Source organism: Triturus cristatus, chromosome 6, assembly GCF_964204655.1.
Source record: "Triturus cristatus chromosome 6, aTriCri1.1, whole genome shotgun sequence".
Taxonomy (NCBI): Eukaryota; Metazoa; Chordata; class Amphibia; order Caudata; family Salamandridae; genus Triturus; species Triturus cristatus.
This window is the reverse complement of record NC_140589.1, coordinates 262,048,046-262,075,902: the sequence shown is the minus strand read 5'-3', so window position 1 is coordinate 262,075,902 and position 27,857 is coordinate 262,048,046.

The window sequence follows — 27,857 nt, the reverse complement described above, 5'->3', positions numbered from 1 at the left end:
CTTAAATGGAGGGACACCACCGGAACATGTGCGTTTCATCTGCATTAGCTTCACCGCATTTTTGGCACTTCCTCACCGTTTGCAGGCCCATTTTCGCCAACTTTCGGGGCATCCAGTAAGCCTTATATATGGTAAAAAGGTGATTTTTCTTTAATGGTGCAGATTTCACACAATACCACAAATGGGATATTGATACTTGCCATAAAGCTTCGAAGTCCAGCTCCGGTAGTTCCCTCCTCCACGTCTCCACTTGCCATGTATTGGGGTCTTCTAATGATTGTACCAATAACCAGTACCATGCCGAGATCTCTTTCCGTATACTTGGCTGTAGCGCTATTTTAGACTCCTGAAATTCATTATGATTTGTCCCCTGTCTCAAAGTCTTAGCCCAACTTGATAACTGGCAGTATTTGAAACGGGACACGGTGCCTTCTGTGATCACTTGAAAATTCTGCCAAGAAATTAGCTGTGTTCCCTCCAGTAACTGACCCCATTTACATATTCCCTTTTCCCTTATCGGGATTGCTAAAATGTCTTGCAAGCATGTAGGGGTTCGGGAGAATGCCATATTGGCGCATGATGGCTATAATATGAAATCTGTAGCATCTTCCTTATTTGGTACCATAACTTACAAGCCCAATGAAGAGACTTTAGTCTGATTTTTTTAATTTTATTTGGGGTCTCCAAACTTATAAAGAAAGTGATTAGCGAGATCTGGTGGCCTGTATGTCAAGGCACGAAACATAGGGGTAAAGTGATTAGAATCCTTTAATAGCTCTCTGAACATTTTCAAATGGAAGGCTCTCTGATATTGTAGTAAATCAGGGCTTGCTATGCCCCCTTTTTCCTTTTTTCCCCTGCATTTCCTCCATGCGATTCTGGGCCATTTTTTCCCCCAGATGAAACTGGAAAAATCTCCTTGTACTTTTTTAATCCATGCTGGCTTAAATTCCAGCAGAATTGCATTGAAGATAAATGTATATTTGGGTAGAATTGACATTTTAAGTAAATGTGTTTTGCCAAGAAAAGATAAAGGTAAAGAGTCCCACTGCTGCAGTTGTTTCCTGACTTTGGAGTTGACCGGATCAAAATTCATCTTCGCTAAGGTTTCCAGATTTTGGACCACCTCAATCCCTAAATACTTGATCTTCTTTTTAACGAGCTCACTTTGGAAGGTAGTATTCCACTGCATAATTTCTGTCTTTAAAGGATTTACAGCGTATCCTGATAATCTACCAAAATAATCTAAGGTTTCCCAAATAGCAGGTATTACCTGGTCAAGATGAGTTGTGAAAATCATAAGGTCTTTGGCATAAAGCCCGATCTTTTTTTTCCACTCGTTACAAATAAAAGGGTGGATATTTTTGCATGCCCTTAACTTGATGGCCAATGGTTCGATATATATGTTAAAAAGAAAAGGGGAAAGTGGAAAACCTTGTCTAGATCCTCTTGTTATTTGTACAGTATCGGAAAGGGAGCCGTTTACTAAAACCCTGGCCTTTGGATTCCTAAACAAGGCCTTTATTGTAGACCTAAATACATCCCCCATATTGAAATGCTTAATTACCTCCTAAAGAAAGGGCCAGCTGACCCTGTCAAATGCTTTTGCAGCATCACAAGTTATTATAGACAGTGGTTTTTTATGATGTATGGCAAGGTCTATTGCACCAATTAATTCATGAGTAAAATCCTCCAGATGCCTCCCCTTCATAAATCCCTTCTGGTCGTTTTGAATAATTGAACCCACCATTCGCTCCAACCTTTTACTCAGAATCTGTGTATAGATTTTATAGTCACTGTTAAGCAGTGATATCGGCCTATACGATTCACATACTCTTGGGTTTTTGTTGGGTTTAAGAAGGATGATTATCATTGCCCAATCCTATGAAGGAGGGGTGTCTTGTTTTAAAATGTATGCTGAGATAAAGAGGTCGAGTAGAATTGGAGCTAGAACTTCCCTCAGTGAAATGTATAGTTCATTAGGGATAGCATCAGGGCCGGCGGCTTTACCCTTTTTCAGATTCTTGATTGAGCTATAGACTTCTTCCAGTGTTATAGGGGCCGATAATTCCTCTCTATTTTCACTACTTAGCAGCGGGAGATTTATATCATTAAAAAATAACACTGTCTGTTCTTTATTTTGAATTAAATCTTCTGTATAAAGATCCTGGAAAAAAACGGACAAACTCCCACTCAATTGCGCTATCCTCGGTGATGATGTCACCCGAAACTTGATTTTTCAGGTCCTTTATATTCTTCCTAGCTCTATCTGTTTTAGTCTTCCAGGCCAGTAGCTTGCCGCTTCCCTCCCCGTATTCGTAGTTAGCTAATCTGCTTGCTTCCCATCTCTTTTTCACCCTAATCTCTAAATAATCAGCTAATGTTGTTTGGGCTTTGGCAAGATCTGCTTCAATTAAAGGTTTTATATTGATGTCTGAAGCTTGAGCCAAAACTTCTTGAATTTCCTTTATTTGTTCTTCTAAGAAGGTAAGTTCTTTTTTCCTTTTCTTCTTTTCCCTGGCATTTTGGTTAATTAAAACACCTCGTAGATATGCATTATATGTATCCCAGACCTTATTTATGGGAACCGTGCCAAGATTAAAAAAACAAAACTCTTTTGTCTGTATTAACAGGATCTCTACTATTGATGGTTCAAGAAGAGATCGATTAAATGTCCAGCGCAACTCTAGAGTTTTACCAGTAAGATAGAACTGTAAAAATATCGCCGAGTGGTCAGATAAATGTTCCGGGACATGTGTTACTTCCTTTACCTGCTTATTGATACTATGGATGTCAAGAAAAAAATCGATCCTGGATCGATGCCCATACTTTTTATTGTGAAATATAAAATCCCTGATAGGGTTGCTCGGTTGGCCCCCCCTTCTTGAATTTTTTAAGCTGCATATGTCTGCTAAACCGAGAAACAGAATTATTGATTTCAGTGCAGTTCTCATTTTCGAAGTTGCCGTATTACATTTTTACGAGGTAGTATCTTTAACTGGGTCAAGAGTGACATTAAAATTACCTCCCATGATAATTATATCATTAAATTCTATTAGGTGAAGCATTAGTGAACGAAGAGGTAGTGGGTCGTCCAGATTAGGGCCATAATATGAAACCAGGATTAGCCAAGTACCTTGTGCTCTTGCCCTGACAATTACCCATCTACCTTGGGGATCAACCTTAACTTCGGCAATAGTACAGTGAGCTGATTTAAAAAAAATTATAGCTACCCCTTTAACTGTTACTGTTTGCATTGTACATATACAGTTCTCTATCCAGGATTGGGATTTAAGAATGTCGAGCCATTCCTCTTTTAATAAATGCGATTCTTGGATAAAGATAATATCCACCTCCCTGATCTTCAAATATTCCCAAATTTTGTTCCGCCTTCAAGTCACTCTCAAGCCATTCACGTTCCATGTTAAAACACTTAAAGTTTTGGTGTTATCTGGGACTACCATAGGTTTTTAAAGTTGCCTTTTTTCTACCTTTTAACATGAAACATGAAACAGTCAACTCTCCGTATGGAATGGTGACCCAATGAACATAAGCGAAAAAGAAGTAAGAAAAAAAAAGACTGAACTTCTGCATCAAACATTTTGGACAAAAGTTTTTTTTTCCCATGTGCTCCCCCACCCGATGTGCCTTGAATTTTTATGTGCATTTTTACATGTGGCCCATCCCTCCCGCCCTGGGGAACCCTCCCTAGTAACACGAGGTATATCAACACCTCCTATGAGCTCTCTTACCCCATGGTGGGTTTACAGGTTCTATCATGGTTTGGCCCTAATCTGCTCAATAAAGTTTTTTACTTTTTCTGGATCTCTGAAGTTATGCATTTTATTGTTCCTCATTACCCGCAAAGTGTCAGGAAAGCATATATTTGTGGTGGCACCTAGGTCTCTTAGATCTTGAATATATTTGCCCAATTCCCACTGCCTATCCAAAGTCTCTCGTGAAACATCCGAACGAATTCGAAAGGGCCAATCATCCTTCTTATACGATCCTACTTTCAAACCTGCCGCCAGTATATTTTCTTTTAGGGAGTATGTTTTAAAATTTACCAATATCCTCCTTGCTGTTTTTCTCCCTGGGCGTGCAACAAAAGGGTCGCGATGCACTCTTTGGAGATCTTGCTCTATAGTGTCAGACTCTAAACTCGGGTTGTACTCTTTTAAAAGGGAAATCATGAGACTTAATATCACCTCCTTCCTTTCCCTCAGGCACGTTTAAGATTCTGATGTTTTTTCTTCTGGCGTTGTTTTCCAATGTCTCCAACTTATATCTAGGGGAACATGGCGGCCGTGAGCTAGTCGTGGTCGTGAGCTCTCGAAAACTCCTGCTGGGAAGACGCTGTATGCTATGCTAGTCTGCTCGTAAAAAAACGGATTTTCCATCTCGAAGGATTTCGGGATCTTTCTGGGTTAGCGGTTACTTTTTTCTTAATCTTTTTGGCAGTTTTAACCCCTTCAGTGCCCGCCCCTTTCCCCGCCCTGTGCCGGCCGTTGAAATAGCGGGCGGGGTCTATGACGAGCTGGACTCGTCATGGGCACAGCGCCACCGCGGCCCATGACGAGTCCAGCTCGTCATGGGCACTGAAGGGGTTAAGTGTGTTTCTTTGAGTTTACCTGCACCGGCCGCGGAGCACTGGGAGGAGACTGGAAGGAGATGGTGGTGTGGCTCAGCTGGAGCCACCGCGCCGCAGCGAGAATCGGCCTCCCACAAGGAGGCAGCGGGGAGCCGCTCGCTCGCTGTTTAAGCTCGGCGAACCCCGGGAGCAACAAAGTAATTACATCGTGAGTCCAAGTGCAAATAGACACCGGGCGTTTGTTACCTATGAGTCCGGTAAGGAGGAGGGGGATAGAATCATCGGAGTCGTGCGGTGACTTGGAGGGGGATTATATCCGGAGAGATCAGGAATCTGTATTTTGTATTGCTACAGCTACAGGAAACAAGGGGAAGCAGATCTCCCTTTCAAGTTCAGAGCAAGTAACCAATAGGTATACTTTACGGAATAGAGGGGTTTGGGGGAAGGAGGTACTGGAGAGTTTTGTATCGGTAAAGCCACATACAAGGCTTCAAGCAATAATCCCTACAGACCATTCTGTCCAATTAAAAGAGCCAGCCCCAGATATCAAGCAAATAAAAGCCGTAAAAGTCAGCAGAAAGGCACCTGAATTCACTAAAACACAGTCTAGTGCAAAGAAATCGTCAAAAAAGGATTCAGGGAAGCCAAAAGTTACTCACTCACTCCGTTCCTTTTTTAAGGTGAGAGATCAGGCCGACTTCAGCATACCTCCTATCCAGTCAAACGTAAAACGTAGGATGGCCTACGGTTCCGGTTCTAATGAACCCTCCTCGAAACAGCTTTTATTAAAGAATACATTTGATCATTTATTCAGTATTGAGGAGAATAGTACCCTCTCCCCTATAGACAATGTTGGGAGTCATAATTCAGTAATTATATCTGAACAGTTAATCGCTACAGCCTCCCTCACACTTAGTTAATACATTATCAAGCTCAATAGAGCTTGAAAATACAATGGCGGTAATGTTAGCGGAGCTAAGAGAGAGGTTCGAAACATCTGAGCTCAATCAACAGAAAATTCAAGGGTATTGCGAGACTATGGAAGAGAAAATCAATAGTCTTGTAGATAGGGTAGGGGAGATTGAAATGAAGCAAAATGAGATTTCAATTAAAGTGGTAACAAATCAAGAAGAGATTTCGAAACTGAAGAAAAGTGAATTGAGACAAACATAGTTTTCTTGCATGCCTTGGCTGCCACCTCACTAGGCATGCCTCAGCATCATATTCTGGTCATCCAGAGGTGGAAAGAATGGCCAAGTCCCAATGTGCTTGAAACTTCCTCCTGGTCAGTCCTACAGCTTCTAGCTCCTCAGGGCAGGCTTCTACGCGTCAAGTTTCTCACCAGCTATTGCTTTCCTGGAGGGTCCAGAGCTTTGTGGTTAACTGAGACCTCTTGGAGTTAGGCGTCTTTCTGATTTTGTGTCCCTGAAGCAGAAAAAGACTTGACCCTTCGAGGGCAGTTTCAGTTCCTGGGTGGCAGCACGATTCAGGAGTTCTTTAGTCTTTGAGTGAGTCCTGTTCATCGAGCAGTAGTCAGGAGTATTCTTGTAGCAGGTGAAGTCTTCCCAGGTCCAGATTTATTTTGAGGAGGTGGAAGTTGAAGTGTGATTTTTATCCTGTGTACTACCTACTAATTTTCTACCAGCAAGTTCTAGCTATTTTCTCACAGCCCCATCTCCTTTTGCAGTACTCCCTCATTGCCTTTGTGTAAATCACCATGTTTTAAGATGGCAGAAAACAGTTCCTATGAGGCAAGTCTGTCTACAACTCCTTAGCCACTCTCTTATTTAGGTGAATTTTAGGTGAGCTATCTTTCCATCTGACAGGATCAAAACTGGTTCTCTCCTCTACTGTATCTTGTGCCTGGCTGTCTTGGATAGACCTGAATAGGAGATCCCTCCCTGGCATCTTCAAGTCAAAAGAGGTAGTTTTAAGCTGTTGTTTGTTCTGTCAACTGTTTATATCCATTTACATTTCCAGATACCCAGTTCTGGCAGCCTAAAGAACATTTTCACAGAGTTACTTTTCTACTTAAGCTATCAATAATCAGATTTGACCATTAAAAAGATTTTGAAAATGATTTAAGAAACAGCCTTCAAGTTTGGATCTTGATTTTCTTCAGATGAGATAGGAAATAAAGGTTTTGTCCCCTCTAGGCCTTCCAGAGAAAAGAGTAACAAGATCAACATCGTGAAATAGCTTCTGGGTTTTGTTTCACAGTGAGAACACACTACCACAATATGTAATGGACTCAATTTATATATATTAGCACCCGGCCCTGTGTGCATACAAGACAGACTTTAGGCATTACTTATGAATAGATAAAAATAGGCTTTTCCTAGATGGCAAAGTCACTTTTTGTCCGCCATTTGTCACTCCAGTGCATATAAACTGAAGCCCAGTCAGTGCATAATGGTGTGCCTCGCAGTTATATGTTGTCATATATGTAGGTAGTGCAAATACACTCTGCAACTCAGATACGACACGTCTGCCATAGGTTCATTTGCTCCACCATCTACAATGGTCTTACAAGAATGTTAAATAGACCAATTAAGTAAAACCAGTTCTACCAATGCCATTATAGGGCCATAGCACATGCACTCATTAGCAGTGTGACAGGGCATAGAGGCCTAATGCCAGCAAGACTAGGGCCCAAGAGGCTAATAATCTGTGGTTGCCATACAGTGAAAGTGAATTTTCTACAAGTCCATGAGCAAATCATAACTGTCCAAACTATCAAAACTTCAGAGAATCTTTACTTCATTCAGGCTTCAACTGCCTCACCTGAGTTGGATATTATCTTTCACCCAAAACAAGTTGCATCTTCCATATCACTGCACTGGTCTATGTGTGCTCTTAATCAGTCTATCCATAGCTATGTTGATATATCATCTCATCGATAAAAAAGACCTGCTGTAACCAATGACCCAATCAATCCAAGAAAATGTGCCTGCAATCAGAACAACTCCCCGTTCCTACAATTAATTCTTCCTATCATTATACATAATACACCCACACTAGGTGCGAACAAGCTAAACAAATCAGCTGCATCTGAAATCCGTAAGATAATAAAACTTACCGGAATTGTATATCTCACAATGTAAAGTCTGCTAATGCTCATCCATCTAAGATGTCCAATCCCATTTTTAGCCATGATAGTGGCTTACTTCCGTGATGTCCAACCCCATTCTTAGCCATGATGTTGGCTTACTGCGATTTACTGAATTATGGCCTGGCAGTCCGCTAGCATCATTGACTCACTAGTTTCTCAAAGGCATGCCATTGTTCATACTAAAAATTAAAGAAAACACACACTGCTATCACTCACACATTCAGTTGTATAATGAAATATCAACCACAAAACATTCTGGTACAAAATGATGGTGGTAAATATATTGAAAACAAACATATTGACTTTACATACTATATATAAAAAGTCAAAAAATATTGTGGTCTGAGATAGTGGCATTATAATTATAAGTAATTAATTAATTGTAATTAACATCATTAGAATTTTAAATAAAAGTGTATTTTTAAATACAATTAATATATTTAAAACTATATGTAAGATAAAAATAACATTCATACATTAATTTACTAATTTGAAAACATATTTTAAAATGCATATATCTTAATCAAAACAGTTATAATCAAATAAATGTAATATTTAATTACAAATTTAAAACTTTATTGTACACAGAAAATAATTCTTAAATAAAAATACAATAATGTTTATACTAAAGTATCTTAACACATAACCCTAAAACTATTAAGCAATTAAACATTTTAAAAGCATACTTTACATGTATTCATCCATTTTTAAAAGTATGTAAGAATGTATGTAAAAAATGAATATTTAAAAACACAAAAAACATACCAACATAGTAAATAATTAAAAACAAAAAACACTTTAAATACAATTTTAAATTAAATATTCTAAACTATATTTAAAAAAATAAAAAAGCAATAGGTAGGACCTGAACTCCAATCCAAAATTATTATTTTTTTAAAAAGAATAAAACTTTTATTCAAATATACTGCTCTATCTAAAATCCTACGAACATTAGACAAAGTGCGTACATTGGGGGGTAGGAAAGATTTACTATTCTAATTTCAGTCTAAAAAAGATTGGAGAAAGTTCATACATTGGGCGAAGTGGAAGTCAGATTTCATTTCCTACTTCTGCTCCAACAAACATTGGGGAAAGTGCATACATCAGGAGGGTCAGATTTGCTATTCTGAGTGCAATCAAACAAAGACTGGTGAAAGTGCATACATCACAGGAGGCGGGCTGAAATTTACTATTCCAATTATAGGCTAACAAACATTTGGTAAAGTGTATACATGGAGGAATTGCGATTTATTATTCTACCTCCAGTCTAACAAACATTGCGGAAAGTGCATTCACTGGAGATAGGCCCAGATTTTCTATTCTAACTCCAAACTAACAAACATTGGGGGCAGTGAATACATTAAGAGGTTCAAACACAACACCCCCCCCCCAAAAAAAACTATTATATCATCAATATAAATAAATATTTAACAAATTCTAAATATATTAATGAGCAAAAATATATAATATAGCTTGAAAATAGCAAATATATAAGGATTGCACAACACTATTTTTTATTTTATTCTAATATATTAAACCATGATTAACAGTAATTAAAATAAATGGTGTCCTTCAACCACCCAAATATAGTGTGCAAATATAATTATGGTCACTGGAATTATTAAATTGTGCAGCGGTGGCGATTTTCACATAATTATAGATTCTGCAGATTTTAAATGGTGCCATAGTTCCTAAATGTGCAGCAACATGTGTTGGTGCAAAGAGGAAGGCCCTTTGCAATACTGGACTGGTCACCTTTCTATTTCTTATTGCCAGGCCCGGACTGGCCGTAGCGGGCACTGGGCAATCCCCCGGTGCGCCGCATGGGTGGGGGCCGGTTTTGGGCCCTTGGGGGCCGTTTTTTTTACAGGGCCGTTTTTTTGCAGCATAGCTGCAAAATCGGCCCTGTAACAAAATCGGCCGAAACCGGCCGTGGCAAAGAGCTCGGCGGCACCCCCAAGCCCCAGGGCCGGTTTTGTTCCCCAGTCCGGCCCTGCTTATTGCTATATTTGGATATTAAACTGGTACTAATGAGGTGCAACCAGTGCCTTTGCAGTGTTACCAAATTCAAAAATCACAAAATAATGAAGTAATACTACAGAATGTACCACATAATGCTGCATAATTTGCCTTTTTGCCTCATAATTTACTCAGTCCTGCTGCATAATTGGCCCTCTCCTGTCACATAATTCCAGTGGCTATGAATATAAATTAAAAATATTTAAAACAGATAGATGTAAAATAGCATACCTATTCATTAATAAACTATTATAAATGTAAATATATTCTAATATATTTTACTTAAAGGTTACACATCCAGTCCCTCAATAAACCTGACAATCAGAAATTAAAATGTATTAAATAATTTACAAATGTATTAAACACATGTTCCGATAAATATGAATTAAAAAAGGAATCAATCAACATCATTAAATAATTTTTAAAAACCCCAATGCACCCACAAACAACAATTAAAATGAATAAACAATTACAAAATATATTAAACTTGTAAACAAATAAATAACAGATACCTAATATTAAACAAATCCATTAAAGTATATGAATATATATATATATTTAAAATAAAGTATGCATCCAGACCCTTAGTAGCCCCCAACTATTATTTAAAAATGCATTTCACAATCACATAAGTGATGAACTAAAACCATTTTACAATACAATAAAAAATATATATATATCATAGTAAACATTATTTTAATGTTTGGTTTAGAGTAAAAATGTTTAAAAATACCTATACTTACCTTCAATATTTTTGTCCGCGATATTTTTGTTTTCACAATATTTTGGCTGCAATCTTTTGGTCAAGCAATATTTTTGAATATATATTTAGGAGGAACACTCCATTATGCTGCTTTTTGTTTTACCACCCCTGCTAATATCTCACAAATGTTATTCTTTTATACACATCTGAAATAATTTGCTTATATATTATCTATCATTCACGAAAAACCCAAAGCTAATTTGACTTACCAGATTAAAAAGTACTTTGTCTTAAACCAGATGCAGTCCTCTAATAACCTGTGCAAATTTACTAACAGGTAGCACCGGGTTTACCTTTCAAAAGTGGTGCAAACTGGCAAAAAATGTTGCATTGGGAGTTACTAGAAAGTAGCGCAGGTCATACCAGTACTCTACATCTATGACCGGATCAGGAACAGACGCGGACGGCGCAGACGGTAAGTCAGACACCCACCACACAAACAAACAACACGTACCCGCAAACTGTCACACACACACAGGGGATCCATATCCTGGCCACTAACAACAGGCCACCATAGGGGTTGTATGGCCAGCACCACTACCACCCCCACCCCTAGGGCTCATGTTGACCATCACTACTGCCATCCCCACTCATATAGCTTATGTTGCCCATCACTACTGCCACCCCCACCCATAGGGGACCTGTTGCCCATCACTCCTGCCACCCTCACTCATAGGGGTCCTGATGCCCATCACTACTGCCACCCCCACCCATAGGGGACCTGTTGCCCAGCACTCCTGCCACCCCCACCCATAGGGGACCTGTTGCCCATCACTCCTGCCACCCCCACTCATAGGGCTTATGCTGCCCATCACGCCTTCCAACCCCACCCATAGGGGCCTGTTGCCCATCACTACTGCGACCCCCACCCATAGGAGACCTGTTGCCCATCACTACTGCCACCCCCACACATAGGGACTATGTTGCCCATCACTACTGCCATCCCCACCCATAGAGACTATGTTGCCCATCACTCCTGCCACCCCCACTCATAGGGCTTATATTGCCCAGCACTCCTGCCACCCCCACCCATAGGGGACCTGTTGCCCATCACTACTGCCACCCCCACTCATAGGGGACCTGTTGCCCAACCTTAATGCCACCCCCACTCATAGGATGTGTGATGCGCCACACATCCATAATACACCAACATTAGGTAAGTCAGCAAAATACATCCCCCCTAACATCATGACAACAGTGTGTAATCTGTGACAAATGCCCACAACAGTGATCCTGACTTCTGTAACTACCATCCCATGTGTGACCAAAAACTGAGGGCCCGTTTCACAGAACTAACTTAAGACAAAATCCTAAACTTACTACTTTTGGTATTCACAGAAGTTAGGATTTTGTCTTAAGTTTGTCTTAAGACAAACTTAAGACAGACTTAAGACAAACTTAAGACAGACTTAAGACAGACTTAAGACAAACTTAAGACAGACTTAAGACAGACTTAAGACAGACTTAAGTCAAACTTAAGACAGACTTAAGTTAGGATTTTGTCTTAAGTTTGTCTTAAGTCTGTCATAAGTCTGTCTTAATTCTGTCTTAAGTCTGTCTTAAACAGTCACACACACATACACATGTCGCAATCACTGAAAGGTACCACCTAGGGACAACTACATGATATTGCGAACAAACAAGTGCCTTGGGGACTCCTGACTGTGTCCCATCTGCGTCTGACAACATCATCACCACTCAGAACTGACAAATCCCAATGATGAAACACCAATTAACAGTAGTGTGTCACGCAACCACACATCTGGTAGCCCAGGACAAAGATGTGGGATGAACACAGTACAACTCAGCAAGCATCAACAACAGGAAAATATCAAGGGAACACTGCCTGTGTATGAAAAGGGATGTGGACACACACACACATGCTCACACAACACACACCATGGGCCCAGGCAATGTCACGGAACAACACACTTACTTGAGGGGCCTCAACTCCTGTGGAAGCTCAGCTGTGCCAAACATAGTCCCAGCAGGTCTCAGTCATGTCAGCAGAACACTTAGTCAGTCAGCCATCAGTTACCACACAATGAAGGCTCTGGTCACAACAGCCTGGGTACGGGAGTGTCCCTTAAGTCATCTGCACATACTCAATACATATGTCCAGCAAGTTGCACAGAGGACGCAGTTGCTCCTACACCAATGATGCCCACACCTGCAGGTCCAGTGGAGATGCGCCCACAGTCAGGGAAATAGACAAATTGGACAATGGGAAGCACATCATATGTGCATGTGTGCAAGCCACAGATGTAACCATGCAAATGAAATGTTTACAGAGATGTTCACAAATTGTTAATCATGACACACCCAGTTAGCTGCAAAGGATGACATGGATACAGACCAGAATAGGATACATATCTCATGGACCACATGGAGTACCTCACATCAACACCTCAGTATTCAACGTTGGAAATCCAGCATTAGAACTGCAAGGTCATGGTAAACATCATCAACATAATGTACAGCTAAATCAAATTCACAAGGATTAAGAAAAAAGCTTTATTCAGCAGATGAAAAATTAAACGTCCGTCCAAAACAAAGGCCAATGGCCAGTCCATTATCAAATGACAAGAAGTGAACTTAGGTGACAACTGTCGCACGTTGCTTGCCTGCACTGCTAAGGACAGGGGACACCCCCTCGGAGGGGCATACATGGAGGCAGGCCAGGCACCGCAGGGACAGGATCAGGGCGCAGCAGAAGGAGGCAGTGAAGGGGTGGTGGATGCAGGAGAGTCACTGGCAACTGCAGTGGAGCTGACTGAAGTAGTGGGTGCAGTCACAACTGTGGGGCACAAGTCAGATGGGGTGGGTGCTGGCACAACTGTAGTGGGCAGGTCAAATGGAGTTGATTGTGTCCCCACTGCAGTGGGGTCTTGCTCTTCCGGCTCCGGGGGGACTTGCGGGTGGGGGCATAAGTCTGACTGCGCCTGGGGGAGGGTGTCCGTGTGTGAGGGGCACTCCCCTCTGTGTGTGGGGACTTCCTCTTCCCCTTGTAAGATGGATCTGCTGGGTCAGTGGGGAAGAGGCCAAGGTCACAGAGGAAGAGCTTCTGTGGAGATGGGGTTGCAGGTGAGGCAAGGGAAGGGTGCTGGGAGGGAGAGATATCGGAGGACTGCGGAGTGGTTGTGGATGACTGTGTGTGTGTCTGCAAACCATCCCCTGTGAGTGTTGTATCATTCCCCTGCACTTGCTTGTGCACGTCTAGACCTTGGTTTGGGTGTTTGTGTCCTGACCGTGTCTGTGGCTTTGTGAGACTGTGCAGGTGTGTGTGTGTTTGGGACAGGTAGGGTGCTAGGAATCGTGGGTGGTGCAGGGGTAGGAGGGGTGCGGGACTGTTGGAGGAGGGACACTGCTGCCGTCAGGGAGGAAGCCACAGACTGATTAGTCCTCTGTAGGGCAGACATTCCCAATAAAATGCCCTCCATGAACGACACCAGTTGCGTCAACAGACTGGTGAGTGCATGGAGGACACTCAGCATTGATGTCCGCCCTACATGGATCTGTCTAAGTAAGTCCACAGACTCCTCACTCAGGGCAGCAGGGGACACAGGGGCAGGGGGTGCGGTGCCTGGCACAAAGGAGACATGCTCCCGAATAGGGGAGCCTCCACGGACCTCTGGGATGGGAGCCGATGGGAAGGTGGTGATGGTGGTGGTGGGGGTGGTGGGGGTGGTGGTGGCGACAGCCTCACTAGCTGGGATTTGGTGGCTGCTGACACCCACCTCCACAAGGGAGTCATCCTCCGAGCTGCTGTGGCCCTCAGCTGGGGTGGATGGTGCTGAGGACTCCTCGGTGTGGCTTCACTCGCCCTCTGTGCCACTGGGTCATCCCGACTCCTCGCATTCTGTCCCAGTCAGGCTCTGTGGCTCCTCCTGGTCCGTGGAGCTGTCCCATCCTGTGGCCGTGGACGTATCTGGATAGAAATAGGAAAAACAAGAACAACATCAGTCACCTGCACTGACTGCACACACCACAGTGAGTACATCACATCACAGGGCAAGCCCTGGCATCATCAGCTGAACACTGCTCAAAGTGCCCACACTGTTTAGAATAAGCCAATTGTCATTCTCACCATCAACCATGGCACTCATATCCCTCCTGGACTTGCACCCATATGTCTGTTGCATGTTGGATGCTAATACCCCAATGTGCCGAAATTCACCACCCACACATTTTTGGGACATGCAAGTGAACATGTAGGAGTATGTCACTATACACACAGCACATCTCTTGCCAATGACTCAGTACAGGTGTCCGGATGAAGGGATGGGCAGAGACTCATTTCACATGATTGTGATGCATGCCAGCAACACACACTATGATGTTCTCATGTCCTGATAGTCAATGCCACAATGGGGTGCATGGAGCACACTTGAACAAATGCAGGATCACTCATAGCAAGTTAAATGCCATGTCACTGGCATGCCTGGAAAGTCAGTCAACACTGTCTCCTGTCACAGGGACAGAGCATCCAGACAACAACAGTATGCACTGTGTCACAATCATAGCTCAGGGGTAAAGCAAACTCTGCAGCTGACAAGTGCACTTGCCCATCCCCTGCAAACAACATATCCCGGACCCAAAAGACCCCACATCATACAAATCAGACATATGAGTCTCTGCGAACACAACTCCCTGTACATTAGCACATCACAGTCTGTTGTGCATGTAACCCAGCTGCCTAAAGTGCACAGTTGCATACACCATTGTGCACTGTCAATTGATCACACACCTATATGTCACACAGGTCTTGTCTCTCATAGTCACATCTCAGATGTCCTGCTGACCCTCAAACTCATGAACACCCCAGTGGAACGTAACAGGAAGCCACAACATAATGACACAGAGGCAGACACCTGATGGCACATGTCACTAAGCACAACCTGTAAGTTGATACACAGGAGTGGGATTACAGAGTGTTTCTAAATGCCATTGAGTAGGCATGACTGCCCAGGTCTATGTGAAACAGTGTTTAGCCCTGGACAGTAGTCAGGTGACACACTTGATATACATACTCCTGAGGCACACAAGTTGGAGTCCCCTTCTGCATGGGTTTGTTTGAAATACCCCAGCCACATGTGGCAAGGCAGACCAGCAATTGGAACACATATCAAGGGCACACACAGATCACATGTCAGATCTCAGTCAGGCATTGGGTAAACAATTGACACACCCCTGAAACACACAGCAGAGTCACGGGAACAGATGCTGTCCAGAAGCTGAAGCATAGCTGACTGCAGTGACACAGTGCCCTAGTGACACAAGCAACAGACTGTAGGGGCCACACCTGTGGATCAGATGGGGAGGGTGCATCACACAATTGAGGGACATGAATATTGGACTACAAGACCTACGTAATGTGGAAGTGTGACCAGGCCAAAAGATTGCAATTAGCATGTCAGACATAGTACGCAGATTAAGCATGGACTTACCCCCTCCTTGCTGCTGTCTGGCCTTCAGCTGCCTATCCAGGTCCGGGAAGACCACCGCCAGTATCCGGAGCATGTTGGGCGTCAGGGTCCGGTGTCCGCCCCTCCTGCGAGGAGGCGACAGCTTCAGCTAGACCCTTACAATCCTCCGGGTCCAGCCCCGAAGGTCCAGCCACCTCTTCTGGCAGTTGCGGATCCGGCGCTTGTAGACCCCCACCGAACAAACTGCCCGGGTGATGGACAGCCATATCTCCTGCTTCTGGTGGGCATCAACCTGTGAGGATGACAAAGTTAAAAGTCCATTAACACACATGCCCCATATTTGTGCTGCACACATTTGGATATATATGTCATCATCACAAAGGGAAATGAGTGACACAGGTAGTGCACCCATGGAAAAGGACAAATGATCTGTATGTCTGACATGTTAACAATGCCTGGGAAGTTTAAGCTTGCAGAAATGCACTTTAGCTGCAGAACACCTGTTCATTAGATGTACCTACACACTTTGGGGGATGAAAGTACTCAGTGAGTATGCTTGCCACTGGTGTACACACTGCCAGTACTGCTAGTCAGACAACATGCATAATTAGGAAGGCAGTGGACTGCACACTCACCTGCTCTCCTGGTTTCCCATACAGCTTGCTGTACTGTGGAAGGAGCCCATCCAGCAAGGCCTGGTTCTCCTCCTCAGTGAAGGCTGGGGCCCTCTCCAGAGTATGTGCCATAGCAGTATCCAGAGGATGCAGAGACAGCAGCAGTGGTAGCAGGGATGTGGTCCAGTAGCATGTAGTGCAGGCAAGTGAGCTCCCTAGGGGCCAGCCAGCCTTATATCTGTGCTGATAGGTCCAACACGGTTGCATTTTATGAATCTGGCCAATCCATGGAAATGTACGACTCGTACACGTCTTCCGCATCGTTCAAATCTTCACCTTCATAAAACCCTAGGAATTGCAACATTGTTGTAGGCATCCAACTGATTTTCCAGCACACAACTCGTACAAGTTTTGAATCTGCATCCGTCTCCATGACAGTCCAGAGCCAATGGGTGCACCCGGCTCGGTCAACCGACTGTACAACGCGTATTTTGAAAATACACATGCACCCGTCTCCACACGATTCAATGGCCAAGGCGTACACCTGTCTCGGACCATGCGTACCTGACGCGCATGCATGATAGTCACCCGCGTCGGACCTCATTGCAGTCAATGGCAAAGCGTATGCACGGCTCGGTCATGAACCGTGCAATGCGTACGCATTGTCACCCGCGTTGGACCTCATTACAGTCAATGGCAAACGGTTCGCACGGCTCGGTCATGGACCGTGCAATGCGTACGCATTGGCACCCACGTCGGACCTTGTTGCAGTCAATGGCAAAGCCTACGCACAGCTCGGTCATGAACCGTGCAATACGTACGCATTGTCACCCGCGTTGGACCTCGTTGCAGTCAATGGCAAAGCGTACGCACGGCTCGGCCATGAACCGTGCAATGCGTACGCATTGTCACCAGCGTCGGACCTCGTTGCAGTCAATAGCAAAGCGTACGCACGGTTCGGTCATGAACCGTGCAATGCGTATGCATTGTCACCTGTGTCGGAGCTCATTGGTGTGAATATTTGATACTTCAACACACAATTACTTGCCTGGGACACATAAATACACCTACCACACTACAGCATTGGCCACACAGTGTCCCATGGCATGTAAGGCTGCATTCCCTGGGTGTTGGAGGGGCCACATATGGGATTTTGTCTGGCACTTTGTGCAGCCACTCCCAGGCTGTGCACATGTACATGCAATTGTACAGTAATGGGCATGAGTCACAGACAAAGTGTCATGTTGGATATGTTTAGGACATGTCACATACACCCTGAGTCCTGGGGGTGATGGCATGTACATCACCTGTAGCCACAATACTGATGTGCACCCACAGTCTGTGTGCATGTTGTGTCTCAGATGTGTCTGATCAAATATGCCCAATTGGTGACAGTCTCCACATCCATGTGGTATATGCATCACCCTTTATGGGGTGTGTGTCTAAGAGACGTACATGTAGGGTTGGCAGGAACAACAGTGGCCACTACCTGTGGGACTTACGCTTGCCTTGTGGTATGTACGTGATACGCCATGTCCATTGCTGTGTCGATGTGGCAATACAGGGACCCTGGGTTTCTGCATGGCAAAGATCTGTGATGCCTGGGAGACATGAGACCTCACTTGTCACTGTGGTGTGTGTTTGGAACGTTGCAGCAGTACATAGGTTGGGTGACACAGCCAGATGATTGGCCACTGCACTACATGGGACTCATGTGGACATGTGGAATTGAGATGTGAGGTGGTGGTCATGTAGGTGACATATGTGTCCATGCCCAACAGCACACACCTCAGTACATTGTGTAATGTCATGATCTAGCATGTGATATTGCTCGTGGTCATGGCCACATGGGTGGATGAACTGACAATCTTCCTTTGTGCATCTCTGTACTGCAGGGCACCAGCTGTCCATCGGCCGTTCCCAGACCTTGCAACCATGCAGGAACACGACTGCATCAGACGGTACCGCTTCACCAGGCCACTGATTGAGGAGTTGGCGGAGCAGTTGGTGCCACATCTGCTACCTGGCCGGACATATCCTATAGCACTGACCCCAGAGGTGAAGGTGATGGCAGCCCTGCACTTCTTTGCTACTGGTACCTTCCAGTACACTGTGGCTACTGCTGGTGGGATGTCGCAAACGATGTTTAGTCGGGTGCTACGCGATGTCTTGGAGGGGATGTTGCATTTCCTAGACCTGTATATCAAGTTCCCAAGCCCAGCTGAACTCCCTGAAATAAAGGATGCCTTTTATACACTGGGGAGGATGCCGAACGTCATCGGATCTATTGATGGGACACATGTTGCCCTGATACCACCACAGGCACATGAGCAGGCATACCGTAACAGGAAGCACTACCATTCGATTAATGCTCTGGTGGTATGTCTTGCTGACATGTCGATCACACATGTGTGTGCACTGTTCCCTGGTTCTGCGCACGATGCCTACATTATGAGGAGTAGTCGCATTGCAACGCTGATGTCACAGATGCCAGCTCAGCATGCCTGGCTTGTCGGTGTGTACTGACTGTTTCTCATTGTGTGTGTTTGTCAATGTTGTATTCCGCACTCCTACAAAACTCAGCTACTTGTTCATTTTTGTGTGTGTGAGTGACTCCGGATACTCCAACATGCCGTGGCTCCTGACAACCCTCAGGAACCCCGTGACACCAGCCGAGCTGTGCTACAATGAGGCACATGGTCGGAGCAGAAGGGTGATTGAGCGGACATTCGGCCTCCTGAAAAGCCGCTTTCGGTGCCTGGACAAGACCGGAGGGGCTCTCCCATATGAACCTGCAAAGGTGTGCAAAATAATCCTGGTTTGCTGCATGCTACACAACATGGCAGTGCGGAAGGAGGTGCCTCTCATCCAAGATGACGATGACGATGACCAACCTCCGGCACCTGTGGAGGATCCCGGCCTGGGCCAAGATGCCAGTGATGATGAGGATGAGGGTGACGTCCGCTCACAGCTCATCAACAACTTCTTCACCTGAATGTGAGTTTCCAGGGTTGTTATGTGAATGTGTGGAGGTAGCCTGGAATGTGTTGTGCCAGCTCTGTTGCTGTCTGAGTGTGTCTGTGTGCCACTTGACTGGATGTGTGCTGTGATGTGTCCATTCAGGTGGTGTGTACTCCACAATAGGGTAGTACTGATAACTAGTGTTTGTGTAGGTGTCTTGCAACATGTTTTGTGCATGTGTATAGCAGTTCTCTCCTGTTCTTCTGTGCTTTTGACTGTGTCTGTCCTTCCCAGGGTACTTTGCCTGTTGTTTGGTCAACACTGATCCCCAACACTCAGAATCCAACACCAGTGTGGAAGTTGACAATTCCCATCAACTGCTGTACCACACATCCCTGGACTTCCATTCTCCAACACATTGTGAGCGTGTGTCCACTGTTACGTAGAATTACCGTGCAACTATTGTGGAATAAACATGTTGCTGATGCGTAATGAACCTGTGCTACGCTTTCTTATGTGCGTTGTCTGTCTTCCCACATCTGAGTGACATCTGCTTACCTCACCTGTGGACTTGTTACCACTGACTGGGGTTGGTGTTGTGTGTGTGCATGCCAAGGCTTTTCAGGTCAACATCATTGTGTGTGATGGGTAACATGGCCATGGTGAGTATGTGTTGTGTTGCCATAGTGGTGTGTCTCCCTCACATGTGTCACATCACCATGACTCACCTTACGTTGGTCACATTGTTGCAGTATTTGGCATGCCCTGTGTTGTGTAGCAGATCGACATCTCCCTGAACATGACAAGTTGGAATCACAACAGAGGCAAGTATGGTGTACTGTTGAGTTTATTTGCAAACATGTGTGAGGTAAGTGCACAGGATGGTGGGTGCCGTACATTGGTTTGGGAATCCAAAGTTCACATTGTTGTTGGAAGTGCTGGTAGATGAAATGTCCAGAGTAAAGTCCACAGTCATCTGCTATATTGGCCCAACATGAACCCTCCATGTCATGTGGGCGAGTTGTGTGCGATTGGACAAGGTGAACGGGTTGTGCACAAAGGACATTGTCCAGAACAGGTTTAGAGGCCCTGGGGGATGTGCTGGGTCATCTGCCTCTCACATGTCCTCCTTCGGACGACCCCTCTTCTTCCGGGGGAATCCTCATGTGCAGGCCTCTGCGGTGCAGGGGACTTTCCGCCAGAGTCCTCCTCCCTCCCTGTGGCGCTGGCAGATGGTGTTGTGACAGATGTTGTGGCCACACAGGGGTGTGTGGACAGGTTGGTGTTGATCTGACAGAGGCATTGGAGTATGTCCCGATGCCCCGCAGTAATGTCATCCCACTTGGCCTCCATGCGGGCATGGTGGGCGACCTGCTCGTGTTGCATGTCCTTGAGGATCCCCACTACCTGGCCAAATACTCTGATGCTATCCTGGTACGCATCTAAGATGCGTGCCAGGTGGGGGTCATCATGCAGTCCAGACCCCTCTGCAAGGCGCGCCCTGTGCCTCCCAACCCTCCCACCACCCCAATCCACACGGGCAGGACCAGCGGCAGGACGCACAGGTGACACTGGGACCCCTTGGGTGGTGTTGCTGGTGGTGTTTGCTGTAGCTTCCGGGGGGTCCTGTGTCCCTGTGCTGTGGGTGTTGATTGGCCTTGGTCTGTCCATGTTGGCGGGGGTGCCATGTCGGTGTCCAGATGCTGGAGGCATGGGTACAGGGGTTGCAGATGTTGATGCTGCTGGTGCTGCATGATGGCTCACACCGGAGGGGCCAGGTTGGTTGTCATCATCCGAAGAGGACAGAGAGAGAGTCAGACCAGAGAGCTCAGTGTCCGCCAGAGTCTGGGACTGGGTATCCTCATCATTTGGTGCTGGTGCCCAGCACCACCTGTGTTTGGAAGAGACACACAATGTGAGTTATATTTCAACATGCATTGATGGTTCACAAACATGACATTTTCTACTTTTCGAACAGATGCCTGCCTGTACACTGCTTTTTCCCTGCTTGTCATGGACAGACTTTGATATTGTTGTTGGCCATTTACCAGCATGGCCTTGTGCTCCCCACGACAGAGCCCAGTATCAGACATCTTGGCAGTCCCTTCCCACTCCCTGTGAGGCGAGTATGGTTCAGTTTGATCTTGCTGGGCCATGTGGGTGGGTGTAGATTGTCTGTGACTGTGACTCCCATTATGCTCTTGGCTACACCTCCTTCCCAGCATGCCCATACTTCCTCCCTCTTGACTCTGCTTCCCTGTGGGCGGGGTGACAGCAATGGCAAGATGGCTGACTGTGTAGCCCTGGTGTTTGTTGTTGGCCATTTCCCAGCATGGCCTTGTGCTCCCCACGACAGAGCCCAGTGTCAGACATCTTGGCAGTCCCTTCCCACTCCCTGTGAGGCGAGTATGGTTCAGTTTGCTCTTGCTGGGCCATGTGGGTGGGTGTAGATTGTCTGTGACTGTGACTCCCATCATACTCTTGGCTACACCCCCTTCCCAGCATGCCCATACTTCCTCCCTCTTGACTCTGCTTCCCTGTAAGGGGGGGGTGACAGCATTGGCAAGATGGCTGACTGTGATTCCTGGTGTTTGTTTGGCTACAAGTCCAAAGTGAGCCCCTGTGCTTCACACAGCAGCACCCAGTACGGGTTATCTTTTACTGATATTTCAATGAGGTGTGTGTCAATGCATTGTACCCGGTGAGTTGTGTGGAGTTTGTGTTGAGGGGGGTGTCTCCACATGCTGGTAAGTATGGCCAGGGCTGTCAGTCCTCCTTCCCATCATGAAATGTGCTTCCATTGTAGGGCGTGCTAGTTGTCTTTCAGGATGTCAGTCAGTGGTGTCCTGCTTCTGATTTGCACACAACCCCTAGCAGGACCTTGTGCTCCCCACAGCAGGACCCAGTGTCAGCCATCTTGTCAGTCATTTTCCACTCCCTGTGATGTGGGCATGTTTCAGAGAGGTCTTGATGGGCCAATCAGGAAGGGGAGCATTATCTGTGACTACAGGCCCCATCATGCTTTTGGGTACCCTCACTTCACCTGCATCCCCACTATTCCTTCCTGACAATCAGCTGCACTGTGAGGTGGTGTGTTTGTGGTGGCAAACTGTCTGGCAGGGTCTATTTGGCTTTGTGCCACTGGATTGCTCGATTTGTTTGTAGGTTGGTGCATGTCATGACACAGTTCCAAGTCACTATGAGATGGCAGGTATTGTGTTTGTCTGACTGGCATACACATCTTGGGATGATTATCTATTGGTTAGTGTAGCTTTGCTTGCGGTGCATGGTATCACTGTCCCCTTGTCACACAATCTTGGGTATGTTGTTTGTGTACTCACCAGGCTCTGGGATGTCTGTTAGGCCATGGACGCTCTCTGGTGGTAGGATGTCCCGCACCTTCTCCTCCCAGGTCCTGAAGTAGACTGGTTTGGCAGGAGAGCCACCGCCGGTGCACTGACTCAGGGCGTGATCTTTTTCGATGAGTTTCTTGACCCTCCTGCGCACGTCATACCCCCTGTTCTGGATATCGTCCTTTGTGCACCTTGCTGGTGCTTGAGCGTTCACCTTGTCCACAATCCTCACCCACATCTTGGTTTTCTGTGAGATGGGGTCCTTTGAACCAATGTACCAAACAAATGTGGCTCTACTCTGATGATCTCGTCTACCAGCACTTCTAACTCACTATCTGTGAACTTTGGATTCTTCTTTGGGGGCATGGTGATGGGTGGTGGTGGTGAGGGATATGTGTGTGAGGGTGCAAGTGAGGGTGATTTGGTGTTGGTTTTCCTGGGTGTTTGTGCATGTGCTTTTGTATGAAGTGCTGATGGTGTGCGAGTTGTGTGATGGGTGATGTGTTGCTGTGTGATGGTGTTTGCTGCTGGCTGTGTCTCCTGTTTGCAAGGGATGATGGTAGTGATTGTAGTCCTTTATATAGTTGGAGTTGTGGGTGTATCTTTGTCCCATGGTTTTTTTATTTGGTATTTATTGGCTTTGTCATTTTTTGTTTGGTCCTTTTTTTGTCTTTTTTCCTTTGTGTTTTGTAGACATGAAGGAGACGTTCATGTGACGGAAACGGACGCTGCTGTTGTCTCGACGGGCTTCTCCGCCTCGTTCACGCTGCCTATCTTCTGTGTTTGGTACGCGTCGGTCGCGGCGGTCTTTATTGCTTGTATGCCCGGTTGTCTGTGCGTGACGGTTGTGCGGCTTGGTCTCCGTGCGAGTCGGTCTGGTTTTACACGCATTGCATCGTACTGAGCGAATCGGACATCTCGGGTACAGGTCGGTCGGGTTTATTCCGGGTTCTTGTCGGTCGGTGAAAATCGCGTTGGTTTTCCGGCCGGATCACTATTTTCCCTACGGCTCGGTCGTATGGCTTGTATTCCGTACGTGTCGGTTGTCATTCACTCGTGTTGCATCGTACTGCACGTGTCGTGCGGCGCTGGTCCATGTCGGTCGGTATTCGGTCCGGGTCCGTGTCGGTCGGTTCGTTTTGCGGCCGGAATCGGAATCGGCTCCATAATGTTAATATGAATTAAACATATACATAGAAATGTATATATGTACTTACTCCACATAGTGCAACAGTAGGGAAAGCGTTGGATAGCGTAGGGGTAAAATTTACTATTCCCACTCTAGAGTGTGCAACAGTAGGGAAAGCGTTGGATAGCGTAGGGGTGAAAATTACTATTCCCACTCCAGTGAGTGCAACAGTAGGGAAAGTGTTGGATAGCGTAGGGGTTAAAATTTCTATTCCCACTCCAGTGAGTGCAACAGTAGGGAACGCTTTGGATAGCATAGGGGTAAAAATTACTATTCCCACTCCAGGGAGTGTAACAGTAGGGAACGTGTTGGATAGCGTAGGTGTTAAAATTACTATTTCCACTCCAGTGAGTGCAACAGTAGGGAAAGCATTGGATAGCATAGGGGTAAACATTACTATTCTCACTCCAGTGAGTGCAACAGTAGGGAAAGCGTTGGATAGCGTAGGGGTTAGAATTACTATTCCCTCTTCAGTGAGTGCAACAGTAGGGAAAGCGTTTGATAGTATAGGGGTTAAATTAACTTACTTATTAATTAAATTAATTTTGAAAAATAAATAATATATTACAAATTAATTAATAAAAGAAATAATAATAAATACCAATAAAATTAAATTAATATTTACTTAAATAACATTAAATTACTTCCCACCCTATTCCCCCATAAACACACATCCCACTACACAATAAGAGTACCACAATTAATTTATTTTTCAATTAATCAATTAATAAAAATATATTACCAATTAATAAAACAATTACAATAAATTAACAATAAATAATAATAATGCATTAATTATAATAAATCTAATTATAAAAAGATATTAATTAAGTAATTATAATTAAATGACTTCCCACCCTATTCCCCTATAAACCCACAACCCACTACACATAAAAATTAACATAATTATTTTAATTATCAATTAATCAATTAATAGAAATGAATTACCAATTAATAATTAATTAACAATACATTCATTAACAATACATATAAAATAATAATAAATTAATTATAATTAAAATAATGATAAATTAATCAATTAATAAAAATAAATTACCAATTAATCATTAATTAACAGTGAATTATAAATCACTAACAATAAAAACATATTAATTAAATAATTATAATTAAATTACTTCCCACCCTATTCTCCTATAAACCCACAACCCGCTACAATTAAAAAATAACATAATTGTTTTAATGATCAATTAATCAATTAATACAAATGAATTCCCAATTAATAATTAATTAACAATACATTCATTAACAATACCAATAAATATAAAATAATAATACATTAATTATAATTAAAATAATAATCAATTCATACATATTAATTACCAGTTAATATTAATTAACAATAAATTAATAATCACTAACAATAAATAAAAACATATTAATTCATTATTTATATTTAAATTACTTCCCACCCTATTCCCCTATAAACCCTGATCTGATACTAAAACGCAAAATGTACTTAATTTTTTTAATTAATTTCTAAACATTTATTCTATATATTTGAAAATATTAAAAACACATTACAGAATTTTTTTAACATACATATAAAATACATGCTAAAATACATAACACTAATATAAATATCTATATTATTATTATCAATATTTTTGCTAACGATATTACTTACTTCGATATTACTTACTTCAATATTAAAAGAAAATGATATTACTTACCTTAAGGTCGACTTTCTGGTCACTGATATTCTTGACATCGATATTCTGTCCCTACGATATTAAATGTAAAAGAGTCTCGTAGGAGTGGCGTAGGAGTGGCGCAGTGAAATTTCTGAGATTTCACTGCGGCACTCTTACAACTTGACTCCGTCACAACCATTAGGCTTGCTTCAAACAGGCATAAGGGGTGATGCAGGGCCTTTTACACGGGACTCGCCCCATGTGTAATGACACATTGCTGGAGTTGCGTCAGTTTACCGACAGTCTCGAGCAATGCGCCATTACTGCACCACCAGATACGTCAGGATTCCAGACATATCTGTGCAATCCTTGCGACATGGAGCGCCGTGGGTGAAAGAGGAGAAACTAAGGGACCTTTGCCACGATCCAGAGGTCCCTCTGTGAAGTGACTGCTGGGAATGGACCTGGAAGACTGCTAGTTGGTGAGCGCCGCCAGTGGAAGAGATGAGGCAAACAATGGCATTGCCCAGTGCTATGGGCCTTACCCACAAATGGGCCTCTCTGTATATCCCTTGGATTTATTTGTTTTTATTTATTTCAGTTTTATGTGGCGCAAGCTAGACCTGAGGGTATCAGAGCGCTTTACAAGTTATGTGATTACGTTTATAAGAGGTATGTGAGGGGCTTCATATGAGTCAGCGGTAAAGAAACAATGCAGAATTAAGTGGATTAATTGGTGCTTGTTTGCCTGCGACCTTTTTGAACATTTATTAACGGTGCCTGTATGATGTTCTGGAGGCACCTGCTTCATTAATAATTGCCTGAATGCTTTTCCCAATAGCAGCATATTAAAAGCGCTCTAAATAGTCCTTTCATAAACTTGTATCGTCATTCACAGGCATACAAAAAATAGCAGACATGAGTGCACAGTACACTGCCATCTTTAATTGTAGCAAATGTCGCATACAAAATTGAGACCAATTTTTAATCCCAAATTCCACCACAGGCTATTTCCGTTAGGCTACTGATGTCAAAATACAGGCTCAATTTGGACACGCCTGTCCTGAGACCGTCTCATCATCACGACGCCCTCGGAGGCCTTTGTTCCTCGGCTCAGGGCTGCGAGCAGCTGTACACGTCGTGCCTTACACTCTACTAAAAGGGGTCATTATTCTAAATATATCTCAAGTGATCTGAACACTTCCAGATAAGAGCCTTTCTTTCACATCAGATGTGCTTGGGCTGTAAAAGAAGCCGCAAGCGGAATAATTCTCCACAACCCTCGCGCCAGCCATGTTTGTAACATTGTCTGGATTCTGTGGAGCGCCGCAGGCTGGCGGGTGGACCGGCCATTCTTTGGGCTGTAAAAGTCTCCGGGGAGAGGTGCCGGTTACACAGCCACAGAGTGCATTTGTGTATTGGCTGTTTCCTATTTGAAACTGCACTATCAATTGTATGACAATAAGGATAAATGGGAGGTCATTGCGGAAAACCCTTCCCCTCCATCCATCTTCAGACACCACGGTGTTGTTAGTACACAGTGTACCCCACAAATATAAACACATATGCTTAAGTGCTGCTTGACAATCAGCATTCACACGGTTTCTGAACCACCCAAGCTGCAGTCTCGTGAGCAACAAGCCCTGTCTGTGAACACGTCACAAAGGAACAACATGGCAGAGATACATGTCACTGTCAGTGAGGCGCTGCAAAGCGCGTGACCGGCAGAAGGGCTGCTGGAGCAGAGTTTTCTGTTGAAAATTTATCGGGTTTTTAAGCTCTGGTTTTGTCTATATGTCGAGAATAAAAATACTAATTTGTAATCAGTAATTATTTGTTTTGTTTGAAAATTCTGATTAACCAACATGATTAACAAGAGAAATTACACGTGGGAATGCATATATGTTGCTTAATAATAATGTGCAGGTTTTATTAAATGAATGTTGCTAAGTGCTGTTTGTTTTAAAGCACAAAACGCTTTTGAAATAACGTGTACTAATGCTTAAATATGTTGCGGATGGCTAGTTAATTACATACACATAAGGGTATTAGTGGGAATTAACACTGTTTAATCATTGCGATGATGTAGTAACGTTGTTTGTATTTCTTTCGATTAAGATGGTTCGTTTTGGGCCTAAGAGAAAATGGCTGCCGTTTACAGCCTGTGCTCGAGTGAA